Source organism: Aquila chrysaetos, chromosome 18 (assembly GCF_900496995.4).
Source record: "Aquila chrysaetos chrysaetos chromosome 18, bAquChr1.4, whole genome shotgun sequence".
Classification (NCBI taxonomy): Eukaryota; Metazoa; Chordata; class Aves; order Accipitriformes; family Accipitridae; genus Aquila; species Aquila chrysaetos.
This window is the reverse complement of record NC_044021.1, coordinates 26,782,532-26,809,643: the sequence shown is the minus strand read 5'-3', so window position 1 is coordinate 26,809,643 and position 27,112 is coordinate 26,782,532. Positions and strand designations below refer to the sequence as shown.

General features: G+C 40.4%; 2 long non-coding RNA genes across 2 annotated transcripts; both read right to left on the bottom strand.

The window, feature by feature from the left end:
* Positions 1-5,686: 5,686 nt before the first annotated feature.
* On the bottom strand, positions 5,687-17,964 carry LOC115352885. The gene is made up of 3 exons (XR_003927311.2): positions 10,574-17,964; positions 7,570-7,640; positions 5,687-6,933 (listed from the first exon to the last, which is right to left on the bottom strand). It is a non-coding gene; the product is annotated as an uncharacterized LOC115352885 (long non-coding RNA).
* Positions 17,965-19,489: 1,525 nt separating this feature from the next.
* On the bottom strand, positions 19,490-26,736 carry LOC115353154. Its single transcript, XR_005930836.1, has 3 exons — positions 24,836-26,736; positions 22,863-23,075; positions 19,490-20,369 (listed from the first exon to the last, which is right to left on the bottom strand). It is a non-coding gene; the product is annotated as an uncharacterized LOC115353154 (long non-coding RNA).
* Positions 26,737-27,112: the final 376 nt, after the last annotated feature.

Genomic DNA, 27,112 nt, shown 5'->3' with positions numbered 1-27,112 from the left:
TTTAATGTGAAACCAGAGCTTTCTGTTCACAAACACAGATTAGAAAGTTAAAAGAGATTTTAAAGGGGGGAAAAAAGACCGGCATGCTGTCAGATGGCGTCATTAAGTTTCCAGCCTGTGTCAGGAGTGGTCCGTGTTGTGAGACGGGGCGCAGGATTGCTGAGGGAGGCATGCTGCACCGGCCACGGACAACTAAGTAACTGTTAGCATTGCACACACCAGCAGCAAGCGCGTCTTGGGCAGTAAGGTAGTGTTATTTCGAAGGCAGAAACACCCCTTTGGCCGGTTCACGTTGCCACGCATGGATATTCCCCAGCTGCAAATTTTGTAACATAGATCAGGCTTGGGGAATGGTGGGAGGAATACAGGAACACAGAGAAAACCACCGCAAGTTTCATTACCAGATAATCTCAATGTATAGCTTTAAAAACGTCCCTTTCACTTCAGTCCCCACGATGGAGAAGTAAAGGTCATTTTGACACGGTGTCAAAAGGAACTGTTACATGAAGTGCAATGCCATGTGCAGAGGGCATAAGACATTTCTGCATTAAATTGCTGTGACAGCATGACCTGAAAGTAATCAAACAACCTGAGAAACCAAAGAAAACTGTGGAGAGAAAATGGTAGAAGAAGGTAGAAAAACATTCACCTCTAAAAATAGATAAATGTAGGCAGTATGATTCTTTAGCAATGAGCTATTTGGAGAACAGCCAGAGTTACCCAGAGGTGTCTGTGGTACACCAATACCAGCACTGGTTTGCTCCACGCAGCACCCAAAAGTAACTTGGCTCTAAAACTTGCGTTCCTACACCTTTTAGCCCAACACACCGCTCTCCTCCAGTAAATCAGCTCCGGGGCGGTGTTCCTCTTGGTTAAACCTCCACGGCATTTGAAATATTTCTTGTCTTTAGAACGGAAAAATACCATGGTGTGGTCTAACACCACGCCATGGTAACTTACTACTGGTTGTATTAACGTGGCTTTTTGGGGCCTCTGCCAGAGAGCAGAGCTCCTTTGTTTAAGGCGCTGTATAAACACATCAGAGCCCGTCCTTGCTTCAGGGAGCCGCGGATCCACGCTGACTCTCAGCGGAGTAATGACTACAGCTCTGCCCTGGTATTTCTCTCTTCCCTTTGTCTGCTGTTGTCAAACATGTCTCAGAGAAAAACTGCTGCAAAATAAAATAGGTTATTTCAAGTGTCCTGTCATATTGCAAAAAAAAAAAAATTGATCTGATGCGCTTAGCCTGTGAAATACATGTGCACTTGATTTCAAGCTTGTGAGTCCTACTGATGCACTATGCTTCTTCCAAGCACACAGTTTGTATTAATTGCTAGCTATTTATAAATTTGGAAGAGGGCAATTACAGCATTAAAATATTAAATACTCCTTAAAGAGAATAGGTAAAGGGTTTACAGGTAGAAAAATCATTACTCTTGACAGTGTTACAACCCAGATTGGTTTGCAGGAATAGCTCACTCTGAGAATGAGATGCAGATTGTTGTAAGCAATTTTTGTTATTTTTTGAACAGGTTGATTCAATAAAGGTGGAAAAAATATTTTTCATTAACAGAAAAAGCAGCTGTTGTTGCTGAGTCATTACAAGACTGGTTTTGCCCCCTTTTTCTTGGGGCAATCTGCAGTACAGTGTCCTCACCTGGAAAAAAATAGTTACCAGTACATGAAATGTCATCTTCATTACACTTCAGAAACAACTCTCGCAGCAGGTCTTTCATAGAACAAAATATTATTCTCAGCTGCATTATTAACTGGAGGGAAACTGCGGTGGCTACATGTGTATTTCAGGGGGGCCAAGTCTGTAACTGGACTCTTACATCACTTTCATAATACAAATGAAGTTTTACATGCTAATACACATTCCCATTGTATTTGTACTAGTTTTATTTTAATGATAATAATAGCTGGTTAAATGTGTAGCTCATGAAAAGAGGAAAAGTAAAGTTTCAGAGTTTGGACTTCAAAATCTTAAGTTCTTGGCTTTTGGATCATCTACCTTTTTTTTTTCCCCTCACTTCTTACAACTTCTGAAAACACTGAACGAAGACAAACCCTGTGTTGAAACAGATGAAACCGCCAGGCTCCTGGGTGCCTTCGGTTCATCAGATGTGACAAGTTCAGCAAAGCATAGGGACCTTGACATTAAAAGTGTGTCACTCCCTGTTTTCTGTGAGATGTGACAGAAGCTGGGCCAATTAACTATTATTCTGCACTTAGGTGGTCATTTTGTATGCAAGCTTACTGAATTTCTACATACTTCCAGCAGAGACTAACCTTCCCAGCTTGTGCGAGCGGCTCATAGCAACAGTCAGTGAAGGAGCTGAGCCTGTTAGCAAGCGCTGTAATAATTCACAGACCCCAGAAGCGGAGCCTTTTTTTTCCTCCTGCTGCTCTCTGCTGTGAGCCGCCCTGACAGCTTCTCAAGTTCCTTTGCTCCAGCGAATTCTCTGCCCTGCGCTTGAGCTGGAGCGAGGGGGAAGATAGACTTTGTCTGCTGTGCCCTCAGTCCATCTCCATGGGAAAAAAAACATTTCAGGAAATGAAAAAGAAAAAAAAAAAAGAAGAAAGAAGCAAACACCTGTGGAGACAGCTGAACTATTGGGGTATTTTTAAAGGTTCAGAATGTGGAGGCTTTAAGAGGTTAATCACAATCCTTGTTATTTTTTCCAGTGCAAATGCAAGAAGATGTGCATTTAAGGATATCTTTATAAACCTCCTCCTCCTTGAGAGAGAAGGCTGACATTTATATTTTTAAAATTGAGTGCTTCAACTACATTCAGATTTCTCAATAACATAAGTTTTCTGGCATGCCAGTCCCATGATACCTCTTAGATTAATGCTGGAGAGGTGACTAATTCTGCTATTCCATAGCAGTTAGTATGTGACCTGGAATTCAAATTTGAGCCTTTGTTTTGCAGATTTTTGTCTTTAGTATTCTCAACAGGGAGATAAATAGCTATGTTTCTGTCTCTTTTCCCCAGAGTGATCCGCCAAACTACTAAATGTATCAATATGCATCTACTGCAATCATCCGATCCTAAATTTCAGATACTGTAAATTATGTGGATAACTCTAATCTGATGCACTTTAGACAAGCCACCATTTTCTATTAATGTTCATTTCCATCTGTTAATGGAAAGGATCAAAAAAACCTAAGAATACCTACTAACTCAAGGCCTAGGACTTCCAAATATTACACCTCACAGGTCCTAGGTAATAATCGAGAATGTGCAAACCAAAGGAAGGATTTACCCTTTGCATCACCCAGGCACAGATTCCACTCTCTACTGTTGCATTTATAACAGATAAATGCACACAGTGATACTGAAGAAAAGAAGGAGTAGTGAATTTACATTCTGAATCTGTCTTATAAAAATCAACCCTTATGTTACGCTTTGTTGTCATGCTGTGACATTTCAAAGAGGTAGGTGGAACAAACGTCATGTTGTGTACACTTCATTGTTTCACGGCAATTTAGGAGCCCAGCTTTGCTCCAACAGCAGGTTGGCATTCCGCACAATTTTTTTCTCACGATTCTTTAACATGCATACTCAAACCTCAAAAAAAAGGACCTGTTTTAACTGTCAGCCCTGTTGACCCCCTCAAATAAGGCTGTGCAGTGCTTTTGGAATAAAAATTCTGCGGGATCAGCTTTTCCCTTATTTATATTTGAGTTTCTCAATAGAATTTCTTGCATCTAAATGAGGTAAGGCTTTGACCTTGTGAATGAAATGCAATAGCTGCAGCATTGGTGAGTGCCATGGAAGAGGCTCCAGCAAACTCTGCCACAACTACTGTGGTTCTGTGCTACTGAGAGGTAACGTTTTTGCTGCTAACTGTGAATATGCCGTGTCGCCGGTAGTGTAAGAAAATGGGATTACTCTGTAGGGCTGTTTCAAAGCAGAACCTGCTTCTTTAAACCTGTGGGTCCAGAATCACACCTGGGTTTACTTACTGTCCTGGAGATAATTCAGCAACGCCAGTAACATTGACTGGAATGAAGTTGCAACGCAGGAAAGTGCAAGACACAATAAAATAAAAGAGTTACTGTATATTACAAAATATTTGATTTTAAAGGGAGGGAAAGTTTCTGAGTGGGAATCAACTTGCTCTTCGGACTTGCCTGTAGATGCTCCTGGGAGCTCTGGAGAACCCTGCCACCTCACTGCCGCATCCGTCACCCAGGGCGTCTGCCCAGGGTCACGTCTGCCCGGCTCTTCTCCTGCCGCTGCTGAGCCAGGACAGATGACGATGACAACATCCAGACCTTTCCCTGGCACTCTCCCACCATGTCACCCCTGTTTTGAAAGTTGAATAGTGATGATGGGCTGTGTACTCAGGGTACCTTCTCACAAAGAAAACATCCTGCTTTGTCACTTCCACTCGACACTGCAATTTGCAAAGCCTTTCTGGAGGCACAGAGCAAACAGCAAGGTTTGGGGTTTTAGAGCAAACACTCAGCAAAAAGGGAAGTATGTTATTCCAGGGACAATCCACTGCCAACCCAGCAGTGCTTGTATTAACCCCAGAAGCTTTTCAGGGAAAACCGTTCTGTTACATACTCTGTATGCCTATTAATTTTACTTCTACGGGTATTCATGTAAAAACACTGGCTCTGTTTCAGTTTAGCTGCCTCAGTCCTTGCTGCTGCCTTCTAGGCCTGGCACATCCCATAGCTCTGCCGCTGCGCAGTGGTGATGGCTATATCAAACGGGGGCTTTTAGGAATGCTGGTACCCGAGTGAGCATCCCTGAAGACTCCCTGCTTTGATTTTTCTATCCAAACTACTCCGCTGATGTTTGCTTCCAGGTAGGAAAGGCAACATGGGAAAGTAAAGAGTGCAAACAGCTCTATTGAAGCAAATGGCTTATCAAGGAGGAATGAAAGCAATATTTACACTTAAATTAGCTAGAGTTCAAAGGCAAAACAACTAGGAGCAATGCCAGCTTCTGTGCTTTGAAGCACAGAGTGATCATCAGGTACTGGCAAAAGCCTTCTTTCCCCAGCAGCCTGTTGTTCTGAGCAGATGCACGGTGAAAGGACAGAAAGGGATTTACTGAGCGACTGCAAAATACATCAGCTCTGAGCAAGGTGGGACGATCCTCAGGTTTGCTCTGTCCATGTTTTGTAAGACCGACTCCATCAGTCTTATAACCAGGTGCACTGCTTCCTAAAGATTTGAAAATACTTCACCAATAGCTTGAGATTTCCACACCTCCCCCCACTGGCAACCAAAGATTAGATAGGTATTTATTTTGATGATTGATTCACTCCTTCACTTTTTTTCTCCCCAGTGTCCCTTTTCCATCCCTTCTCCCTGTCTCTCTCTTCCTCATTCTTTGACTTCAATTTTTCTTTCCCTCCTGTGGGAAAGCAAGAATGGTATAGTGAATATTACATTTAATTTTGGGGGTGTCAGATTCACAGTTACCTCTACCTCACACGTTAACGAGCACTTAGGTTTCCTGAGAATCAGAGCAGCAGAAAGAGGCAGCTATTCCCCGGACATTCATCCTAGGAATATTCAGGCTGAGTTGACTGGATGCTTTCCATCTGCCTGGGAAATTCTGGTATTGAGTGAAATCCAGCTTTTGCGGCAAAGCCAATCTTATCAGCTAAAGACTGAGGTGCCAGCTGCTTTTGGGAAAATGATGTGAAAAGCCATCCATGACTAACTATGGTACTTTATTTTTAAATATAAACATTTGTATGAAGACGAACTGTTGTAATCTAGCCTCGAGATCCACAGAGGCCTGATTATTACCCGTATTTGCCAGCTCCAGCCAACCCCCACCCTGGAAGGAGAAGTCGTGTTTGTAAGCAGCACCGCTTGCGCTTCCAGGAAAAGCCGTGGGCTCAAACATCGCCTGCAACTTTAGAGCAAGACGAAGAGCTGAGGACAGATACACCTGGGAAAGCCTTGGCGTGCACTGAACTCAGTGATTAATCCACCAGAGCAGTTTAACCTCCATCCAGGGTAGGAAAGGAATCCCAGGACCAAATGGTTTGGAAGCTGGGGGAGAAGTATTGTTTCTCTACTGTTATCTCTGAATAAAGACAAGAATGTAAAATGAAATATAGTTTCACTATTTCCTGCCAGTGTATGGATCTTGTGCTAGCTTTTCCTTGCTGGCTCGCTCTCACTGGTATGATTTTCCATCATTGCTTGTCTTGGAAAAACTGTCTGCTTCATCCCAGAGTATAAAGAACACTGAAACTAATGCATATCTAAAAGCAGTATTATCAAACTTCCTTTCATGGTAGTTTACCAGCTTTAGTATCTCTCTTCTGCACTCCAGGGCACTTTTTACACAGCCTTTCACCTTCTGATTGTTGGCTTATACTCTGTCCAGGATGTAAGTTGCAAAATATGACTATTTTTGTTGTGTTGTTTCAGATAACATCATGTACGAGGTGCAGACAGAAGCTGTTGCCAACTAGAATTGCTGTTGCCAAACAGAATTGCTCAATTACAATGTGGCGGGTCTTTCTACCAGCTCCAGCACTACAGAGATAACAGAGATAGGAGACATTCCACCTGACGTCCCACCGGCCAGCTGGATCATTGTTTGCAGGAGAAGATACTGGCCCAAATCTTTTCCTGACTAGTCCATTCTTAGGCTCCGAAGCACGGGTTGCTTTGTGAGTTTTTCTCACCAAGCTCGACCGTTTCTCGTCTTTTCCATGCTCATGGGACTGTGGGGGGGATCAGAAGGTCTCCCAGAAGGGGACTCATTCCTTTTGCCAGTTCACCCCATGGTTGTTGCCTACACACCAGGCTCGAGGGAAAAGCTTGCCTGTAGTTCCCTGACCAGAGCTCCACGAGACCATGAGTGCACATGCTAGGGGGATCGTGGCTCTGTCCCAGCGTGTGCCGTCAGGGACTTGCTCAAAGGCAAGCATGTGCAGATGCCGCTTGGGGCATTGTAACAAAAGAAAGAAGTATAAGGCATATAGTTTGGAAACATTCCTCAGGAATCACTATTCCTGCAATAGTCAGTTTTCCCCTACTCTCCTCAATTCCATGCTCTTTCCATCAGGGACACTGGGTGAAAAACAGTAATACTGGAGCACAAATGAAACAATGTAATAAAGTCTTATTAAAAAAAACCCAAACACCCATACCGTTTGCGAAAGTCAACAACATCACTGACTTCAGCATAACATAGCCTTTCCTCTCCCATTGCTCTGATCTTACAGCACCTTAACGTCCCTTCGTTTCCCAGGGAGTCCTGCAGACCAACTTGAAAAATCGTAGGAAATAGGGCCAGAAGAGACTTCGGGAGTTTGCCTAGTCTGTCTCCAAACCTCATGATACATCACTACACCAATGTCATTTTGGAGAGATGATTACCTAAGCAGTTCTGAAATCCTTAACTGATGAAAGTTTAACATCTGCTCTAGGTAATCTATTTTGATGCTTTGTCACCCCTACAGCTACCAAGCACCTTTTCTAACGTCACAGCTGGGACTCCCAAGCGTTCTATCAAGAAATAAACAAATATTCTAAGTAGAAAATTTTTCTTCTCTATCCTGTATGGATATACTTACCAAACAAGCACTGAAGAGAAAGAAATACTTTTACCAGCCTCTTGTAAATATATCTCACTGTAAGGCACCATCTAGAGAAAATAACAGATTAATTTAGTCCAGCCATACTTTCAACTGTGCTTGAAGTAGTCGAAGCTGTCAGTTACTTAGTGCTTTCACGTAAATACTTAATGACAAAACAAGGCTTTAGTGCATTGTGATCTAAAACATTTCTCAACCACCTCTGTAAATACATATGCTTTGAGACAAGTGCTTTCCAGGTAAGCCCTCTGGGCGTTCCGGGCGGTGCATCAGCATCTCAGAACGTCTCAGTTATGTGCACGTCCCCCTTGGCACATTGGGCATTTCCAAATACAAGGCAAATCTAACTTTTTGGCCATGAGCATCACGGTTTAAAGGACAGTTTTCCTTGCAACTCTAAAAAGGTGAATTTAGTTATCAGGGCAGGAACACAGGCATCAACCTTCAGGATTATAACAGGCAAGAAATAGCTTAAATAATTATGACATCATGGCATGAAAGGTCATGTAAAATTATAGCACTGCCAAGACTACGGTGCCCTTGGGATTTGTTCACCAGATGTGGAAACCAGACAGCAGTGGAAGAAGATTGTTGCCATCTGAGAAGTTGAGACACTGCTATTAGCCTCAGTCCCGCACGCTGCTGGAGGAACAAAAGAGCAAGGAGAACAGCCTGGAGTATTAAATTAAGCAATAAGGGGTGGCGGATTGGGTTTTGCAGTCACCACTCTTTCCATGTGTTGCAGGAAAACAATCACGATGAACAGTTGCAGGTAGTCCAGGTGTGAAAATGTCTGCGCAGGCCCCATCTGTGAATGCGTTAATGCCGATATTTTGAAAAGGGGAAAAGGCCTCTCTGATACAACTTATATTTTAATTCATGTATTGTGTTACAGGGAGCGTCCTATGTCAGCTTAAGCAATAAATATTAAACTCCCAATTCAAAGAAGAATCCAGTCTGTAACTTCATTAAACAACCCATTCTTTTTGCTTGTTCCCATTTTATTATCTGACTACTCTTTACTCCAAGAGGAACACAGAATGATGTGCTGAGATACCCAATGGGGAACTCTTCTCTCATCTTCAGGGAAGAGGCACTTGCAACTGTAGGTAAGTACTGCTGATACATCCACATGCGTGAAAAGCAGGAATTGGGACACATTAAGTAAAAAAGAAAGTTAAAGGCTTCTCTGATTTGTCTCATGGTTGTTTGCACCCTGGATCATGATTACAAAAGCTTGTATTTGCAGTAACTGAGTTTTAAATTTAATATTAAAGTACTACGGTCATTTCAAGCACAGACAGGATATGGAGGTGTGTTGTTGTTTAATTAAAAAAAAAAGTCTTTGCTTGTCACTGGCACAGAAATATCCTTTGTCCATACTGCATACCACATACAGAGAGATTACTGTCATAAGATAGGCACTGGCAGATCTGGATTTTATGTACATCTATTTCCAAAAATAATTGCAAAAGGTTACCTCTCTTAATTTAAATCCATAATTGAGTGCACTAATTTGCACAAAGAACCTATGTAATATTTACTTTTGCTGTGACTATATTCCCTTAGCTTTGTCTGCAGACTAAGTTCTCTTCACACTTACACAGTCCTAAAAAGTAAATTGCCTAATGGACGGGCGGATAATTTTTTCTCCTCTGTCAGGTACCAGATGTTGCTGCTGGTTGGAAAGACCTATGAGGATAATTTATTGTTTCAGCTAATATTCGAGTTTGTCACATACTTTATGTATTTTCACATGGGTAACTTGCAGCCCTCTAAAATACCATTTCTTGAAGATAAGTAGTCACACGCATATATAACCTGTTGCAGCTGTAAGGCTGTCCTGGAGGAGGCAGCTGTGGATGGAGATGCCTCCCTAGCAATCTTAGAAGGTTGCTGAAGTGGAGGCAAAAAAGCGTTGAAGATGATAGGGCAAATGGTGGATTTACAGAGGACCAAAGACCGGGAGATATGGGAACACTCCTGTGCAAGGGAGGGTCTCAAGTAATATTTCAAACCTTGCCTACTGTTGATGAAAAAAATGTTTGTTTTTTAAAATATGGGTTACATCCATGAAAACACAGCAATTAGTCTGACAACACAACTGAAAGATATGTGTTCAAAAACTTTATTCTCTGTTTTAGGCTTTGTCAACTTCTTTCAACGCCTTTCTCTGTTGTACAATTGCTAAAGCCTACTTCTCAGACTTTTCCAGTTTATCTTGAACACAGTTCAATTTTTTTTTATAAAACAAAACAAGCACTTGTTAATACACTTAGATAATTACCTCTTAACAGTAAAGAGTTCTTTCATTCCATGTTAGGCAGGATACAGCTATCACCATCTCCCTTGTAAATAGTACATCCCGTATGCTGAAGTGGTTTTACACCATGGCTTAAGTGTCAAGACTGCTGATACTTCAAATTGCAATTTACAAGTTGCCTTTAATTCTTACTGAGGTTTACATTTTGGGGATGATAATTTTTATATTTTATATCCCCTCAGACTAAACTTTCCTGAAAATTTTCTGCAATTTTGGAGAATTAGAGGGGAAACCCACATTCTTCCCCTGTTAAAAACTATCTTCTCTATAGAGCTGAGTGGCCCTCTTTGAGGCAAGCAAACAAAAAATGTCTCGTATGTGCCTTTTATAGCCCTTACGGGAAAAACAGAAAGAAGTCTGCATGTTGTTAGCTTGTCATATTGTCAAGAATTTCCCCATCTATTGATAATAAGCCAGTCTTAGAATAAGCAGGGATTTTTTTTGTCCGTTGAGGGCTGGAACAATGCTGGACCGAAATCAGAGTTATAGAATGAAGACGACTTGACCGTAGGAATCTCAAAGTTATGAAAATAATGATGTAGAGGAGTGCACGAAGAGAAAAACATCACATAATTTTATAGATTCTTTGAAAAATTATATTCTGCTTTGGCCTCTACCAGAGGAACTGCAAGGAGTCAAAGATGTGTAAATCAAACTTACCTCATGGGGTCACCAATCTGGATCCTTATTGGCTGAGTATTGAGCTGAAGACATTTCTGAATTTAAGACGTGGAAAAATTCCCAAATGACATTAAATCCTCTGGAAGCTGTGCTTTGAATATATGAATGGCTATTACATATTCCCTTGAAAAAGCAGGTCTTCAGTGTTCCGGACTGGGTGCCCAAAAGAAAAAATTATAACATGAATCTCTCCATTTGCTTTTATATCCACAAAAAAAGCTATCACTATCAATAATAATAACAACAATAACAACAACAACAATAATAATAATAATGAGGTTTTACAAACTGTACTGATGGCTGCCTTTAAAAAAACCCGGTGAGATGGTGAAATAATTCAAACCCTGCTCTGAAGGAGAACTGATGCACAGTAAATAAAAGGCAGGGATTTTGGCCCTGAATAATGAAGGTGGCCAGAAATAGTACTTTACTACTCCATGAGTGAGCAACTTCTGTCCATGTACTGGCAGGTACCCAAGGTAAACAGTGGAACTCAGTGGTATATTTATTGACTGTATCATAGTACACGTGTACAAACACATAAATCAGTATTGTATAGTACCTCTAAGTCTGCCATTGCCTAATTTAGGTAGGCTGGATTTTGTAATCTTGGTAATGCTGTTGTAACCTGATTTTGTGCATGTATTTTTGCATGTGCAAAGAAAAAGAAGAATGAAAAGAAAAAGAAAAGGAAAAGTAAAATAAAAAAGGGAAAATAAATGTAAAAAGAAAGAGAAAAAGCTTTTTCAGTAAATAGCACCAGGTAATACAAACACAGAATGTTTTCTATACCAATAGGTTTAAACTGTTGGGGGAGGGCGAGTTGCTTTTCCTCTACATTACAGTGTTGAAAAGTCCTCTTTCAGAACATTAATAATCCCATTTATTTCACTGGTAAAGTTAGGGGTTCAGTGGATATGATGTTCTTGTGTGGGCAAGGAAGAGAAAGGGGTATTCAAAAAGGCATCCCTGGTTTCTATGGTTTGCTGTCAGGTAGAGGACAACTTCTAGACATCTGTTTTTTAATTTAACCTTTGTGGATCATGAGACAAGTTCTCTCTAGACCGCCTTTTTGCAAAGCAGAAGGGAATTTCTATACTCTTTCCTTTCAGAGATTTGTGAGACTAAATTGCCTTCAGAAAAATAAACTTCAAGTGTTTCTTCGGATAGAAGTTGTGTTAATGGCAGTGCCGCCTTCTGCAACAGTTTGACAAATACCTAATGTCAAAGCCACGGTACAAGGCAAAGTAATTGCTCATGTGTTTTTTTTCAAGCTTCCAACCTTTGTTTTACAAAAAATGGTAACTACAGGCACAATTTCTTTTAAAACCATACAAATCCCTTACGCTTTCCAACTTCCTTTGAGTTACTGAGGGAGAGGGGAAGGTAAGCTGTCAGGGTATGCAAAAATTTGATACCATGTTAAGCCATGGTGATGCACTGGAAATACCCCCCTGCCATTAGTAACAGCATGCTTTATCCTGAATAAAGAAGATGGTATTATCTGCCAGAAATATTTTATGGAATTGACTTACATTTGCTTTGGCCAAGTTATGGCTGACTGAAAACAAAAAAAACCTCAAAGCATTCCTCAAATGTATTATATTTCTTGTTCAGAAATAACTGGGAAATAAAGTAGGAGCAACTTATTTCTTTACTGACAAGCACCAATGATTTGATGGCGTATTCAAAATGCAGTGAAAAATTTTTCTGCAGTAGTATTATTTTAACAAAGAAAGCACTAAACTTTCAAGATCTGTACATATAATTGACAGTCACAATTAGTCTAGACTTTGAATGCTTTTAGGATCTCACAAAGCTCTTTAGAAAGTAAAATTGAAGTTGCAGAGTCCATGCAGGTACACTTGCTTTTTTTTATACATGAACACCCTCAAAGGAGACAGTTGATAAGTAGATGCTCAATCTCACAACTGCTTTTGATGCTATCAGAATATGTAATAAAAATAATAATTTATTAACATATGTTTTATAGTAACTAAAACTAGCACTGATGTTAGCCTTCCCAAACACTGGAGAGCTTCAAATCGAGATACAGGTCTGAGGATTCACAGAAGGGCAGAGTCCCAAATATTTCTCAGACTGGTCCAAAGTGTGGAGTCAAACTGGAAAGAACTTGGTAAAAGTTAGTGAAGTTCACCGAGACCAGCAGTAACATAAAAGATCAACAGCCAGTAATGCCTGAATAAGTACAGCGTTCTCACCTCATCTTGTCTTCTGAATAAATAAATGTGAATTGTCTATAACAAGACATTTTGAGAGGTGGCTTTAAACACTATAATAGGGATCATGCCGAAGTATGGTGCAGCTGGTATTTGAAAAACATCACAGCACAGGAAGAAACTGTCTGTTAACCTCAACACTTCAGAAACAATTTCCCTCTCTTTCAGATGGAAAGCATGCCTGCAGAACTGAGCGTGGAAGCAATTTGCATCAAAGGTGCTGCCCTGTTACAGGTGACAGAGCAGAGCTGAACAGCGTTAACGGTTGGTATTGAGAACCTGGCATCCTCACTGTGCAGTTTTTAATATGTTGCGTTTGAGGACAGGGCATTCCCCGCTCTTGGACAAGCTTCAGAGGGGTCCCAAAGACCAAACGCCCACTTGCGATTGAAGCGCATGTCTTCTTACTCAGCTGCATCCAGCAGGAATTCAGTTGACGTGCTCCGAGGCCACTCCACGATGTGAACCGAAGTGCTGTAAAAGCAGGTTACCAGGAGATTCACATCAAGAGCACCTTCCTGATGCAAACAAGCAGACTGGTTTTTCTGTGTAATTACAGATGGTCAGAGCACCACAGCACTCCCTTGGCATTTTGGAAGGTCAGGTGTCATAACTGTAGTAGTAATACTTTTGGAAAGGGCTTTTTTTTAAGACAAAAATTATTTCCCAGCCACTATTAGCCAAAAATTTAATAATGCTCCTCCCTAAATATCACTATATTTTTATAGGAATTTATTTTATAAACACTATGAAAGTATTTTCTGTAACACCAAAATAAACATGATGCATAGATTTACCTTTTGTTTGTCTATTTAGTAAAACAAATGATCTATAATCCAGTCCCTTTCAGCTTCAACGGAGCAGTGCACTGCTGACTGATGCTCTACAGCACAAAGACTGATTTTATGAAACTGATTTGTGTGCACGTGTGCTAAAATATAAAGCCTCTAGTACTGCAGGCTGTGGGTAAAACGCTGTAGGCTGGGTGCAAAGCCCCTGGTGGGGTGCTGGAAAACAAGGAGGCCAAAAAGTCAAGTCCAAACTAGGTAATGGGCTCCCTCATTACCTCTTAAGATCAAAATCTGAGTTTTACTTCTGATTTAGAAGAGGATATCATTACCACCAGACTGGGTTATTGGTACAATTCAAGATCAGCCAAAGGTCACATATTGAAAGCATCAGAATCAGCTCCTGTGGCACCTTAAATTTTTCTTGGAATTCATCCAACCAGTCCCAGAGAAGGTTTAACATTGCTTGGGATATGAGATCATTATAGCCCAAGCTGGTGTGACAGCAGACCGTAATAGTGATGTTTCTGAAAAGGCAGATTGGGAAGAGGAGACTCGTAATCCAAATAAGCCAGTGATAAAGGAGCTTGTTCTTCTTCTTAATAAGAAGCACAGAATTTCCTGTATTAAACCAAATTAGTAAAGAGATTTCCATCTGGGAGATGGTGCTGTGCTTTGTCCACATTATTTAAAAACAGTCAAATCAAATATTTAAAGTCAGAAACTTGTCTCAAGTATTATCTGCAAAAAAAATTACGCTTTCTGTCTGCAACAGGACACAACGTTCTTCAGGGCACAGTGTGTTGCAATAGTACCTCTGCCTTTTTGAGTGTTTTAGCTACTGTCACATGTAGACAGTTGCTAGTTTTCCTACGAGACAGAATAGAAACAGGTGTTGCTGCCAAAAAAAATTTAAAATACTTTTTCCTAATAAGTCTTAAGCCTGTTCTACTTGTCTCCACTTTACTGAACTGACACCGAGAGCCACAAAAACATTTCTGCATCTCTGGATAGCGTTCCTCCTGCCCACCCTTGTATTTTTAGTTCTTAGCTCTTCTTCGCCTGTAAATAGCTAACCTACTTTGAAGGAGGGCTTCTAACATTCTGATATACCACTACTCACTTTAGGAATAGGGTGCAGCAAAACTTATCATCCCTGAGAGCAGTGAGCATCCTCTGGCTGGTCTCCGTGGAAAGGGCTGAGGCTCATGCCATTGACTCCTTAGTCCATCTGGATGGAGGTTAAGCTACAAGACTGAGATAGCTGGGAGCGTTTGCCTCTACCATCGCTTGTTCTGCAGGAGGAAATACTGGCTGCCTTCTCTCATTATTTCCAGGAAGAAGAGGACTTTCAGCCTCCAAAACTAGCAAGGTCGACCTCCTGTCACAAGGACTAAATGAAATACCAAGGAGCAGGCTGTGTAAAGGATTTAAGTGTTGTGGTCTAAGTGACACCACAGCTAGAGATGGTCACTGGCATGCAGCTTCAACGACCCCCCCAAACAAGCTCTGTCATACAAATGGCAAAGCTGTTGGTAACTGCAGTGTCTCAAAGTGTGGAGGGGTATCACATAGCTCATGGCTTTCGCTTTAATGTTTACTACATCTGTAAGGGGTGGGGGATATTATTACACTGATAAAAAAGAAATTACATATTCCTGAAAGACTCCTTAATAAAAGGAAAAAAAAAAAACAAACAAAACAAACCACCTTTGTAATCAACTGGCAAAAGTAAATCTGGTACTTACTCTATTTCACACCCTGAAAACTGGCTGAAGGAGGGATGGGATTTCTGTTTCATAAATGTATTAACAGAATAATTATGATTTTTTAGCATATCTGTTTGACTGTCCACAAACTGGATGTGGCTTTCTTTGAATTTGGCCCCAAATCTAACAGAATCCATGCCTTTGTGGAGTTTATTACCCAGCAAGGAGATTTTGTTCTCTGTCTTCAGGGGTTGTTAGATTGTTTGACAGTTCCTTGCAGGAAAATCTTCTAATCTCTTTGTGTACTTCAGCCCCAAACAGCAGCTCCAGTGTACACCCAGCTTTGGAAGAGGCAGTCAACATTGGCATCTGGAGGTCTCATTCTGCCGGCAAGAGCTGGCATGGGGCAACAGCTTTGTCCTCTGGGTCACTGCTGCAGGTCAACAAAGCCTTGGGGTACCTTCATCAACATGATTTGGACTTCAGACAAAAAACAGCTGGTAAAGAGCGTCATGGTGACAAGTAACATAAGGTGCTCCCCTTGTTTCTTCCTTATTTAGGATAGTTTAAAAGAGTTCTGTAGTCTTCCTTAACTCTGAGCATCCATTAAGAAGATATTTTAACACAGTTAGGATGTTACAAGTGAAAAGGCAGACAAATTATTAATATTTTCACAGAATCTGGGCCTATTAGCAAATCTCAGAAAGGGCTGAGGATCCAATACATGCTAGTAAAGTCAGGGAGACACACACCAATTACAGCAGGCTTTGTATCAGCCCCTTAATGCACACCAAATATTTAAAATGAGACATTCAGTTTCTCACGAGCGTATCCTTCATATGTCAAGTATACGACTAAGTGCTACACAGAACAATTTTAACAATACCATTCCCACACTTATCTGGAAGTAACATGTGCCTTGTGTTACTTCAAGCCTCAGAAGCTGAAAGCAAAAGCAGTCTGTCTGAAAAGAAAAAAACCCAATCTTTTTCTCTGCAGATGGTCTGAGCAAATGGTGTCTGTCAGCATCTCGGTAACAGAAACCAGATGCAGAATGGCCATCCAGTCCTATAAGTTTGCCCCCAATTTATGCTGCAGAAATTACATTAAAAGAAATTTCTGGAATTGTTTAGAAATGATGTAATTGCCATCCAAACACAGATTATAACTCTTTATTACTGTTATTCCTGCTAATGCAATCATTCTTGGGTGGCTGCGTGGATGCATCAGACATAATAAAACACGGTAGAAATAGCTATTTTCCTGAAATACTTCAGCAGCTGTTATAAACTTAGTGTCTTTTGAACGAAAGGATTAGATCATGGAAAGAACTGAAACTGACTTTCTAGGCCTTTCTGAGGCTTTAGGCCTTTGAAGAGAAGCTGAACCTCTCTGGCAACAGCGTGTAGCAGATACAAAGGACATTTGCTTTCGGTAGGAAAGGTAACCAAAACTGGTTACTAATACTTGAAGCCCATTGGACAAGGTCAAGATTTTCCCTTCAAATATATATAATAAACTTCTATCAAAAACAAGGTATAAAAAGAAAAGTTTTAATTTCGACAGACGGGACTTTTTGGGGAACTGGTCTTTCAAAAAACGTTTGACCACCTTTACCGACCCCATCAGAATGAAATCTCCGTGCTGTCCTGTGAACAGGAAGCTGCAGTCAGTTTTCGTAAACATGTGAGACCCACAGCAGTTTAAACAGAGCATCAGAAGCCAGTGAAGAGAGGAAAATACCATTATCCCAGTGAAAGGTGTAGTAGAGCAGAGCTCTTTCATTAACAGTTTGTAATTCCCCATGGCCAAGGACCTGTGGCCGAAGGAAGAACCATAATTTGTCTAAGAGACAAATGTCTTTAATGAAAACAGACAGGACTCCAACATCAGCCCTAAAATGATCTGTTAGTGGTGGCCAGGCAATTGCTGTGGGAAAGACTAAGCAAAAAAAAACCCCAAAGCTGCAGTAAAACAGTTACAGAGCTCACAAGCTGCCACCTTTTGGAGCCTTCTGCGACATCCCTTTGATCTCTTGAGAGCAGAGGACATGAATGACACAGAGACCTTTGGCTACATTTCTGCACAAGGAAGGTGCTGACTGTGATTTTAAGGCAACTACACACTGCTGTCTCTGCCTGGGAAGACCTTAGTGTAACTAAGGACCAGTAGTTGTTGATTCTGCAACAAAAATACCCTAAAACCTGAGATGAAATAAGTTCACCTATAAAATCTTTCGATCGGCCAGTCCTGTTTTTTCAGGGCTATGTAATAACCCTAATCTGATCTTTCTTTCATTGAAGAGAATACAGGGGAACAGTGTGGAATGCTTTATCACTTACAGGCAACATTTCACACTTTTAATAAATTTGTGTGCAATTAGGTTTTATATATAAATTGAGTTTTATGTCATCCTAAAATATTGAGTATTGATCAAATTTACCGTAGCTTTTTATTGATACCAGTAGAATGGATTTGTTAAAATGTGGAAATGATCATCCCACTGAAGCGGTCGTATCATTATGAAGCATGTGGTTGTTCTCATGCAAAACACAATATATATTTTAAGGAAAGGAGAACAAATTTACAGGAACTTGGATTTAGTCTCAGCTGTTTCCACTGGGCTGGATATCACTGCTTCTCTGTGATAACTGTGTTTATAAAATCCCAGCCAGCCCCCATTAGTCTCCCCCCTCCACCCCCGCCCCTGCCACTAATTTAGCATTTATACATAGCTTGCATTTCTGTAATGAAAATAAATTAATTAAAATATATTGAATTTCCCTCTAGAAACAGGATCTACTTAAAAGGTAAACAAAAAGGTATAATCAATTTAACTTCTGTAGTATAAATGCTCCAGTGCAGTTAGCTGGACATTGAATAGTAAAAAGACTTGGTCCTGCCATCCATTCTAAAGCTCCTTAATCACTATACCATATAATAAAGTCATATTCTCAGGTTTTGGGTATATTTGGATATTTCCCATAGGCTTTAATGGAACCAGACCTATATGACCATAAACTAAATCCTCCCTCCCTTCTGCGTCTTTAGTGAATCTAGATACTTTCTGTTCATTGTATGTTAGGGTTTTATAAACAGTGAGTTTTAATGCCTTCTAGCTTTCTTTGGTCTAAAATGCTCAAGACTGACTTTTTCCAAGAGATTTGCAGAGCTTGAACACATACTGTGGGCTGGCACGAAAATCCCTCGATGAGCCTCCAGAGCCTGTGTTAAACTGCGGGTCTGACAGGACAACCGTAACAGTCTCTCAGTGCCTGAAAAAACTGCAAATTTGTAGAGCGTACAAAGAAATCGCATTGACTGCTTTGTTTTCCGGCATTTCTGGGGCAGAATGTAGGAACTCCTTTCATCTCTGTAGTTTAACTTCATATTACTTTTTTTCCCCAAAGTAAAAGGTCACAGATGCTGCTTTAAGCAATCTGAGCAGGCAACATTGTAGTGAGGCAGGATAAGGGATATAACTAACCTGATCTGACTTAATGGGAGGCAATGAAGATTAAAATCGGCTTCAAAGAGGGAGCGAATGGAATGAGCAGTAATCACAACTCCTGGGCAAAAATTAAAGCGAGGTAACAGGAAGTTATGGCAAGAGGGACATCCAGTTACCTTCACCAGCTGTTGCTGCTGTTGAAATACGCAAATTTGCATTTTTGATCCCACATTTCGCCACAGTTGTCTGCTGAACCTCCACTAAGGAACTCAAGACAACAAAGCACCTTGTGATCTTATCAGCTGAAGACATTTACCTCCCAAAAGCTTCTATTGCTGCTAACTGCCTGAGATAAAATACTTCTCAAGACTGTCAAATTCCCAACAAGGAGCAGTAAAGAAAAGCATTGGAGATTGAACCACCCTTTAAATTCACTCTGGATCTTGGCACAGATAGCCTAAGAGGCTCTGGAGCTAGGCTTCTGCTTTGACCCATCCTTTTCTCCAGAGGGAGTGGGCTGATGGATGTGGCACTCACCTGAAAACCTCCACATCTGAATTTCACCTTTTCAGCCCCTGAGGTCTCTTGAGATCTGATCTTCTTCCTGTTTACACATTTCAAGTAGATTCACACGGCTTAATGAAAATGTAAGAGCATTTACGTCTGTGGAAATGAAATGTGTTTTTTTTTTAATAAATGAATGTATTTAAATAAATTGTGAAAATATTTTCACAAGAAAAAAAAGCAAGCAGGGAAAAGAAGCAAGGCCAATGAAGGCCAGACAGTGAAGACAAAAGTATGATCAACTATTTTACATGACAGCATAAAATTAAAGGTCCCCTTTTTTACTTTTTCAGAAACTTTTTTTTTCTTTTTTCAGTTTGGAATACTGAATTTCTTTTTTCCGCTTGGAAAAGAAAAAGTTGCTGTGAATAATACCTCCCATAACACCCACTAAGATAAGCTGATTCTGCTTTTCCCCTGGCATTTCTGAGTGCTGCTCTTATTCAGTATGAGGCTGAGCCTGTTTCCCTACATCTTGTAAGTTCTGAAGGGAGCAATGCTTGTCTACATATCACAACTCTGGGAGAAGCTTGCAATTCTGAACTGTTGGTTACAGGAGTAATAATTGTTAATTATGGTGAAAGGTGACTCTAAATGTTCTATTAAGTGAGGCAGCTGTTTGAGGAGGACCGGAGTGCACCTCTCATGCCAGGGTGGGAGGAGTAATGGAAGAGGCATTTGGCTCTGTTAATCTGGTTACAAGCTCTATCAAGTCTTGGTTTTGTCTCCTTAATTTTGAAAAACAATTGTGATATGACAGGGAAACATGCCAGGTAAATGTAACCTGGCATGCAGTCTTCTGTCAAGGCAGGCAGGAGTCTTGGTGTTAGGTTTTGACAGGTTGACCAGACATGAAGAAAAGGAGAAACTCTCTTGTTGCTTTAATTGAGTAAGTTCTCCCATTCCTCACTTCAATTTATCAATGCGCAGAGAAGAAAGAAACAGAGAGACAGTTCTGCTGCAGCTTTTCTGTTCTTCATTCCTCGAGGAAGATGAGGAAATCTTCCATGCTTGGTCCCTTACCTGCAGAAATACAGTAATTGCCATATATGTCAAAAGACCTCTGACCTATTCCTCTAGCAACTGAGTAAGCTTCTTCCCCAGCAATGTCACTGCCTCCTGACCTAGGAGATGGAAACTTACACTCCAATACCACCAGATTATTGAGAACCACCTTTGTCAACACAGTAATAAATGCCTCAGTACTGCCCGCTCTGAAGACATCCCTGGTTTGCCATGAGCCGGGGTTGGGGGCTGTGAGATGAGGCAGGGTTCTTCAGCATCTCAAGATAAGCTCGGAAGATCCGTCACGATTAAGAACCAAAGTCAAGGTCTAAAACTCATCTCAAGTTCTCTGTGTTGTCTCCAAGCAGTTTATCCCAAGGGAAAGATGAGATATAATTGAGTTGTCCTGGCACCATGTCCTGTGCTTAGTCTTCTAGCTGGCAGTAGCTCATTTTCATTATCTTTATTTCATTATTTTTTTTCATGAAGTCATAGACTGTATCTAAATGAAGTGGGTTTAGATCATATAAAGAAATTCCAGTGCCTTTACCTCTCTCACACCAACTTCAACATAACAATCCCGTAGGTCTAATCCTGTAAACCATAATAGGAGAGACTGAAACATACCACCACACAAGATAATTCCTACTAATAAAACATGTCTCTGTCTATGGGATTATTTTTCAAGACTCCAGTTTCTAAGAGTAACTGATTGCATTTAACAACCTTCTGCTGCAGCAGCATATAGTTAAGTAAATTTCTCAGTTTCATTACTTTAAAACTTAAAATATCAGTATCTAAATTTTACACACACAAGTATTTTTGAACTAATTGTTCAGGAAAAGGCTGAAAATCCAGATTTAGGCAGGATAATATAAAAGGTCTGTAATAAAAACAAGCACAGGTTGGTCACCAACCAAAACAAAATATGTAAGGTGCAGACAACGCCACTTTCTTTAAGAACACAAATTAAAATAAAGTGCAGGCCTCTTGACGTCAATATTACTGTATTTGTTGATTTCTGTCAAGCCATTCAGACTGATGCATTTTTGAAAGTATACTTCACTTCATTAAACAAGTTCATATCATTTCTCTTGACAAGAAATGCAAGATAATTGGAACAGGGGAAGCAGGAAGTAAATAATAAACTTTAAAAATGAACTAAACTCCAGGACATTCAGCCCTCTGTAGGATGTTAAGCTTTTGTTCCCTGAGCAAATGGCTCTAATCCATAACACTTTAGTAGTGAATGTCAGTGAAAATCATTCAGTCTATTTGGGATATGATTTCATCACCATTCATGATAGGTGCAGGAATCAAACTGAAGCCAAAAAGTAGGTGTAATTATGACAGCCCATTCAGTTGAACTGTCATCTTCACCACAAAGCTAGTTAAGTAGTTATACAAGATAAATGATACCCAGATCATATTATAAGGGGGAGCTCCGACAAAACTGCTCATTTGCATGTCATCACCTCATCTGGTCTTTACGTAGTGAATTATATGAAAACTCCTCGTCTGGCCTTGATGGCAAGGCATTTGAATATTTCACTAGAAATACCCTGACATACATATAGATATCTTAATCTGAATTATGATGGAACTAAACTAGCACTGGGAGAAGACCAGCTTTCTGATGATTTTTATTAGGGTGATATACCTCGCTCTTTAAGCAGCACGTGTCTTTTCAGAGTACTGCCACAAATTATCCCTGGCTTTTTGTCTTGTGCAATCTAATGCAGAGTTTCATCTTGCCCCTGAAGTCCAAACATTATCTGATTATTTTTAAGAAAAAAAAAAAGAAGCTTTTGTAAAATTTGCCAATCAGGTGTGCATCATCACAATGTTATCACAGAATTTCTCCTGGAACTGGGAGGGGAAACACAGTTATCATTCTGGTGTCTAATCCTCAGATCTGCACCGGTCCTTTGCTAGTGTGAATTGAGGATAAAGGACGATACATATTTTAAGCCAGACTGTGAATACAGTTAAGGAATGGCTGTTTAGGGAAAGAGTACGGTGTTCTACAGCATTAGTGCTGTTCTGCTGTTATATTATTTTTACAATAGGACATATCCTTTTCATGCTGAAGACATTTTCCTTTCTGATATATCAAAACCAAACATTATTTGGAAGAATACTTTCTTATTAGAAAAGACATAGAAGAAGCTTGGAGAAATTATGCTTCAAAAGATCTATTTTCCTGGACACACACTGGGGTGAGAATGACAGAAGCTTATTATTTCATATATTTGAAGACATTCTAATGCCTTTGAATAAATAAACCATTTAAGAACACATTTAATTGGTTCCTATTTCTCTATTTCTGTCAGACAAATGTGACATCTAAGTTTTTACAATCAAAGCTAAAAGAGGAATTTTTCTCCTGACCAGGAATTAGAAATGGTTTGACCATCAAATCATTCATTTAAATTGTGACCGATCTCCAACTCTCCAGTGAGGTGTCAAGCTTTGTTGTACAGATGGGGAGAAAAGACATAACATACTCACCTGAGAAGCGCAGAAGGGACCCCGCTGACCCGGCATCTAGGCATCTCCAGGACTGTGAAGAGTTTTGCTGCCAAGCGTGTATGCCAGACCTCTTCAAAATAGCTTTTCAGGGCTCCATCCTCAGTCAGACTCCAGTTCTTTTACCAGCCTAATGATCCAGTCACAACTACTTGCAAAGCCCTCCTCACCCCGGAAAGAGGCTCTGAACACGTTCTGTAAATGGGTAAAAGACAAAAATATAGTTTGATGATTTCATTGTTTTTACCTGAGAAAAATGCTAGAGTCACTCCAATTTCAAGAATAAGCTGAGTCATGGGAAAACACAGGCAGGTAATCAAGACCCAGGCATAAAAGGATCTAACAAAATGTGGGACCCACATACACTTCATGAAGTCGGAAAGAAAATTTTGCCTACACTGAAAGGGCCTCTTTGTTAGAAAGCTGGATTATCTTTAATTAAGTGCAAGTGCACACATTTATGCAGAAAATTTGACTCCTGAATTCCGTTCAACTCTTATTAAAGAGTTGCCACCGGCTGGGTACGCACAGCTGTGGCCAAAGGCAGAGCGGACAGAGCCGGGCTGTGAGTTGTGAGCAAGTGGTACAACTCCACGGCACACCCTGGGAAGCACCAGATGCACTAACAACAAACAGGCACCAAACCTCCTTATAACGCTGCCTTCGTCTATGACGTTCAGGTGTCCGTGGGCGGTGGAAATGCACATAAAGAGTCACCCAAGATACAAGTGAGGTAAGCGCATAACACAGCCTCTTCACTGAGCAGGAATTGATCTTGCACGTCAACAAAGTTCACTTTCTTTTCTCTCAGAGTTGTAAAGATCAGCAGAACATTGGTGATAACCAACACAGTTTATGGCACAGGGATTAACGGGATCCTCATGCCAAAGTAGCTGTTCGTCACATGTTTCTTAAATGTGTCTCCTGAAATCGGTACAAGTAATTTGGTGGAAAATCACCAGCAGCCTACACAGGATCAGATTCCCATATGCTCTCTTATCCTGCTAATGATTTTCATTCTTAGCATAAAAATGCCTCGTGAATAACAGTGAAAAAATTATTTTTCTCTCCGAAGTAGGAGTCTTTGTTCACAATATGATCATAAATTTTTTTGGTTTTGTGATAACAACAGGTGATATGACTCTTGGTAGCGGAGATTAAGACAGTTACACTGGGGCAAAAAGTTTGTTCATAATTACAAATCAGGAAAAAATATTTAAAACAACGACAGTAGTCTTGAAGTATGGTATGATATAGTCTAATAGGATAGACAGCCAGCCAACACAGTTCTCACAGATGCCAGGGGGAGTTCTGTTACTGATTTAAATGGGAACAAGATCAAATTCAAGTTCAGACAGAAGCAATACAGTAAGCCCTCACTATTTCCATTACAACAGTATTCTGGATGTATAGCCCAAAAAGCAGTTTTATTGGGAATAAAAGCGATATATGGGAGTGATAAAAATTAGAAGTTTTATCCATAAAAAATAAAAGGCAGCATTGTCAAAGGTAAATCACCATTGTCAAGCAGCTTGAAAATATGATGTAAAGAAGAAAGATACAACATGTGGCTTTTACCACTAGGGAAATGCAAGGCCAATTATGTGGTACAAACATCATTTTATTGTGCAAAATAGGTGAGGAAACTGTTCACATCACAAGCAGATGCCTTCTATTTCTAAAGAAAAATCAGCCTGTATCTTTAAATCTTGTGTGGAAAACAAGTGCTTAAACTACCAACTTGAGCACTCTTTCTTTTTTATAAATGACTATATAACATGAAAATGGAACTCTGAAGTCAGTGGGATGTTGCTGAAGGACAATAAAGCCTGGATCCTCCAAAAAAGTAAATAAGTACATCCTAGTGAAACTGGGGGAACATGCTAACTGTACGGCTAAAATATATGCATCTTCCAGGAAAAAGGTCAAAATTATCTTTGCTGTGAGATTTTTACCTTGACAAGTTGATATCTCTGGCTGAATCCACACTGCAGGTGTAGGGGGGAGCGGGAGATCTGCAAGTCAGGATGCGACCATTCCCTCGTGTCCTTTTCACGACGCCGAAGCAGACAGGCAGGAGTCTGTGGTGAACTCTCATACTCTCTGAGTTAGGGGCAATGAGAAGGCATCAAGGCCCGCAGCATTGGCCATGGAAAGCCTCTGCCCTATGGTAAATCCTCAGCCTATGCAGCTTATGGTTCATGGAAAAGCTTGTCAGTCTTGAAAATTATGGAGTCACAGGTTGCAATGTCTAGAACTGTTGCATTTAAATTGCTGTGTTCCGTGAGAGTCTTTAAAAAGTGGATGCAAAGAAAAAGTTACTAATTAAAAACATCAGCTATGACTCGGGAAATGCATTACTCTAAGCTTTGCAGACTGTGTTGTAAAGCAGTATGTAAAACCTAAGGATGCCGGTTATGTGATTTCACGTTAGAGGTCATCAGTCACTGCATCTCACATTTAACCTTCTCCGAGACAGGAAGCAGAAGTACGACTTGCATCCTGCAGATAATTCTCAGCAAAGATAGCAGACCACAGTGATGGAGCATGCTTTCAAGGCAGTAACTGTGATACTACCTTCTTTGCAGCTCTAGACAGAAAGGGCATATCTCGGGGAAAAAGAGAAATGGTCAGTGGGTTATTGCATTTTGTTCATCTGCAGCTGCTGAAATGTTTACAAAAGCACAACTAACCAGGTACAAATCTGAGAAATTCCAAAACCTCTAAATCTCTTCAAGGGATCAGACCATTCGTTCCATCCAGGGACTAGCAAAACACAATTTCAATTGTTTTTCAATTACCTTCTCTCTCTGAGGTCTGTAGTCCGTGCAGCACAGTCCCCTTCACCTCATTGGCATGAGATTTAGCCTTTCCAGCCGCTACAGCTGTACTTTCTGCCATCCTCCCTCGAAGGCTTAGATCCTCAGTGGATGTAAATCAATGTCATCTGACTCATGTCTGAGGGACTGTGCCACCTTGCAACAGCTGAAGGTCCAACCCATCTTCCTTCCTGAAAATAAGCTGCTTCTGAAATAAAATTTCGAACTTTGGTGTGATTACACTTTCAACAACTGTGTTAACTATTATTAACAGCATCTTTTTGCAAACCTAAGCACATTCGCATGGCAGCTGGGCCATGCAGGTTAGGGGTTTCTTGATGCAGAGTACGTTCCTTGAGGAAAATTCACCAGTATGTTAAATAGCTAATCTCAATCTGTTCAACAGAGCAATCCAAAATTAGACCTCTGGCCAATCTTAGCTACTGGTATCTAGGGCAAATCAAGAGAGATGTTCAAAGACCTTCTTCCTCATTTTCCTTCCACACATGGGGGTGTGGGGAGGTGTAGATAGGGAAGAAGAAAGCTAGCTACAGATCACTGTTCCAGATTAGGAGCCAATCTACCAGATTTTCAGATAGGAAACAAGAATAAAATTAAAGTAGTTACTTCACGAAAGACATTCATACTTAGCAGTCTGTGGTGAAAACAGTAGCCAAGAACATTAATTATCTCAGTCACATTTCCACATTCTCTACTGCACTTCTTTCTACTGTGTGGCACAAGCAAGAAAGGTGAAAAATAATCAAAGCATTTTTCCTAATAGGTCCAGAATGATCCCATTACACTGAATTTCTTCACTTCTGTGATGCCCATAATAGGACATTCCTACTCGAAATGCCACTTGCATTACTGCTGCATAACTTCAAGAGAAAGAAGAATGCATAAGTAGGAATATTTTAGATACTAAGGGATAAGTAGTTTAAGACAGCCTCTCTACTACTTTAACTCCTTTAGTTTATGCTTAGCAGATGATTTGGCAGCTTCTTTTACAAATAACAATGACTTTTAGAATGAGGAATTTCTGCCATCAAGAATTATTTATACTAATGAGCACTAAGTCTCTCTCAGTTGACTTTTTCCTCATAATAATTAGTGAGAAAACATCTTAAACCAAGTACATACAGATCCTGACTTCCCTGATTATTGCAAACATTCTGGGTGATACATTTAAGCACTTAAGAGAGTCATTTAAGTGAAGAGTGTGGTTGCCCTTGGCTTACACTTTGGTAGTCAACAATCAACAAACAGAAACTGTCAACTCCGCTCTTAGCAGATTTGCAGTTTCAAATTCCACCTATAACAGGCGTGGGTTTTTTTTTTAAATAATGGTTAAGCGGCACCATAAATAATTACATATATAACAAGTAAAACCAGACTGAACATCAGAGAAAG